The 3,953-nt window shown below is 39.2% G+C and overlaps 1 pseudogene; it reads left to right on the forward strand.

Annotated features, from left to right (window-relative positions):
* Positions 1-2,659: 2,659 nt before the first annotated feature.
* LOC9645312 lies at positions 2,660-3,333 on the forward strand (annotated as a pseudogene).
* Positions 3,334-3,953: the final 620 nt, after the last annotated feature.

Consider the following 3,953-nt stretch of genomic DNA (forward strand, 5'->3'; position numbering starts at 1 on the left):
AGACTCCCTGGAATATCTAAATGCCAAAATAATAATATGCCTTTTGTGGCAAGATCCTCTTATATGTCAGTATTTGTGATGAATCAAACTTTTAATTTGTTATGTTTTTTTTGGACTTTGTGTGCCATGTTGGGATTCACTAGGCATTCATCATCATCAGGTAGAACAGGCAATGTTCGACTAGAAGAAAGAATATGAAAGAATATGGACATTGTGAGCAGTGATTGGGTTATTGCAAATAAGATGCATCAAAGTTGATCAAAGATCAAAGTTGATGTGTAAAGTAAAAGTGACTGTGGTCTATTTAAATTTATCAGGTGGTTAAAATGTTTACACTAGCAAGAGAGATGTGAGTGTGACATATAAATTTATATGCAATCGAATGCAAATTTTGTAAGGCAGGTCCCACTATGATGCATTTCGCCAACTTTTGACCCTTCTAGTGATCTTGAGCATGAAGGATAAACATCCCTCTGGCCCTTGAAGGTCTTTATCTGGTGGCCTCTAGTTGTTGTTCTAGTTTTGAAAGCTAGAATTGCTACCTCTTTGCTAAGTGGTTAAGTGGTGGTAATGTGGGGTTTAAAGCATAATCCATGGCCATTCAAGTGTTCAAAGATCAATGTAACCAATTCCATTGTTAACTCAGACCTCATCTTGGAAGCACAGAATGACATTGAAGGAGTCATACCACCCTCTTACTAGCAATGTCCCTTTTCAAAGTGAAGATAGATAGATAGATATATGTTTTTATGGTCATTGTAGCACCTATTTGAGCATGGACCAGTTTTGAAGAGCCATGCAAGCAGCTATGATCCTAAAGGAAGAACAAACCTCACATAAAGCAGGTAGTCTTTTATTGGATCTAGTCTCACTCTTTTTTAACAGGTTTCATCCCCAATCTAGGAGTTCAAAAGAGATTATATCATGGAAATTATAGAAGTTATATGTTAAAATATATTATTCATTTGCAAGAATGTCTTTGAATTGTACTATGACAAATAATTTGTGATAATGGGAGGGGGAAGGTGCCAGAAAACCAAGGCAATATAAAAATATATATAAAAACTCAAGCTTTAAAATGCTTGAAAGAAGAAAGAGGGCCAAGTTGCAAAGTAGTGGCAAAATTGATGGGAAAATCACAAGCCACCACATGTTGTGGAGTGTGAATTTAAGCCTTCTCTTGTTAAGGCTAAGGCTCCCTCAACATTGCGAACAAGCTACATGCTTGATTACCCCATTTGCCTTGTATCTCATTTTTATAGGACTTTAAGATATGTGACGGATATTCTATTCTCACTCTCATGTGTGCTAAACACTCTCACTGTGGTAAAGCTCTTAATAGGAAATAACTAGAAGATCAAGTGCCTTTGGCATGAAAAGAACCAATGGCCATTGATAATGCAATCAAAACAAATGCCCAAGAGTAACTATTGGAGCAAGAAAAAATTGAAAGAAAGAAACTATAAAATACAAAGAAAGAGTAAAAGATAGACTAAGAAGTGAAAAGGGAGGTGTAAAGTTTGGAGTCACAAAAGAAAACCACATGGGAAAAAATATAAAGCCAAATTGAAATATAGAAACTCACATAAAGTGACAAAGAAAATAAAGAATCTAATAAAAAGAAGAAAGAACTGAAAAAAGAGGAAATGTAGGCTAGGAGGAGAGAACACAAACTTGGTTCTCCAACTCAAATGCTCCCACATATCCCAAAAGTACCTTGCATTCCAAGTTTCAAGGTAAATGGAATGAATGAAATGGACTGAATTGAGAGCATTTTTTTGACAAATTTTCGCTGTCTGCAAAGTTCACTTTGACACAGTGACTTCCAGGCTATCCCTCTTCATCATCCTTCCACCACATTCATGAGCAAAAAGCACTTTGATCCTCCAATAGTGATGCTTTAACCGATTTGTGCAACATTAAGGTGAGGCAAAGAGATGGTGGAATCTATAGGTGATAAGAGTCAGCCACTTCGAAGGAGGGTGGCATTCACATGTTTCATATGATCATTTTCTTTGTCAATTTCTACGCTGAGATTGCACCATCAAGCATAGTCACCTAAACATCCATTTCTTTCGACCTTTCCATGTCACTCTTGTGGACACGAGCTCGTTCGTACTCTGCCTGCACAAAACAAATAAGTACTCAAGGGAAGGGTTACAGGTTTTCCAAATTTTGTTTTGTTGTGAGCTTGTTGGTGCATAAACAGTAAAAGGAATGTCAGTACAATCGGCTAATCAAGCGAACTCGAATTAATTTCTATGTAAACTCTCTTGCTAAAAATATTTAAAAAGACCTTCTGGACCACCGCGTAAACTTGGAGACAAGGCTGTGAAAATCACAACCAGTGGTACGAAAGGCTCTTGCTGAAAATGCGTACGTGCTCAAACCAGCTGGCTTTGTGAGCATACCCAAGATCAAGTCCATTATTCGCTCAGAAGTACCTGAATGATATGTCCAGGAAATTGGAGTTATAGATGAGCTGTCATATTTTTGCTCAGATATTAAAATGTTTTTGGCATTATCGATGATCATAATCAGCATGTATGCTTATAAGGTCGCCTTTGTTTGCTCCTATAGGCAGGGTAACGAGTAGTTACAGCTATTGCATGCAAAAGTGTCTAGAATCTGTGTATTTGCTGTAGTAGCTATGGCTTCTGTTCTTCGACAGATGACAATGGGCGAGGCTAGCTTCCTTTCGCTGCTGACAGACATCATCGGCAAGACGGAGAAGCTTCAAAACAATCCTCCAAATCTGATACCACAGGAATCGCTTGTTGTGACTAAGGTGCTTGAAGTGCCGAGCATCGACAACGGTGGACCTTTGCTCCTCAAACCAATCTATTTTCAAGGCCTTGAAAAAAGGAAGAACCTCATATCCTGGTGAAGAGCAAGATAGAATAGTCTCCATTGTTGGCTGTCATATGGACGTGGTAGTGGCTGATCCGACCAAATGGGCAACTACTGCTCTTGCCTCTTGCAAATTGAGCTGATTACTAGCTGATAGTTGTTTGGTTTTCTTCAGGAACATTCGCCGTTTAAGTTAACCCAGCTTGAAGATGGCTATGGACGAGGCACTACAGATTGCCTCGGACATGTTGCATTAGTGACGCAGCTGTTGAAGCAGATGGCAGAAGCAAAGTTGAGGCTCAAAACAACTGTGGCAGCTGTGTTCATTGCAAACGAAGAGAATGCCACAGTCCTGGGCATTGGGACTGATGCACTAATGGATGCACATGAACTCGATTTCCTCAAAAATGGTCCTTTGTAAGTTCGAGGCTCTAGCCAATTGATTGAGCTTGCATACATGGTATTTTCGTTTTGTTTCTGCAGATATTGAATGGATTCCTCCGACAAACAGCCTTGCATTGGAACCGGTGGAATGCTTGCTTGGCATCTCACAGCTCATGGAAAACTTTCCCACAGTGGTCTACCAAAGCAGGTACATTGTACAGTACAGGAAAGTAATGCTCACCGTATCTAAAGCTCTTGGCAATGTGTCGCAGGGAATCCATGCAATTGAGCTTGCTTCTGAGGCACTGAAAGAAATTCAGGATTGTTTCTATAACGATTTTCCAAAGGTTGTTCCAGACCTCAACAATGAAGCCTACACAATGGACATGACAGCAACCAGATTGTGGACTCTTAAGCTTGTTAAATTCTTCTTTGCAAGAAGACCCTGGGAGTGCAATTAATCAAATCCTATCGAGAATGTGGTTTAGTGTTTGTAACTAGGTCCAAAGAAGAGAGACACTCCAAAATTAATAGTGCATTGTGGTTGCAAAGATAATTTGTAATTAGCTCATATGGTTTTGCTAATTTTTGTTGCTGCATGTTGAATAGAAGAACATGTTTGATGAATTAACAGCCTTATATCCCAAAGATGGTGTGAAATGAGTCTCATGCCATCTTGATAAACACACAGCTGCAGGCAGGTAAAGAAACTATGGCAA

This window comes from Selaginella moellendorffii, unplaced genomic scaffold (genome assembly GCF_000143415.4).
Source record: "Selaginella moellendorffii unplaced genomic scaffold, v1.0 SELMOscaffold_13, whole genome shotgun sequence".
NCBI lineage: Eukaryota > Viridiplantae > Streptophyta > Lycopodiopsida > Selaginellales > Selaginellaceae > Selaginella > Selaginella moellendorffii.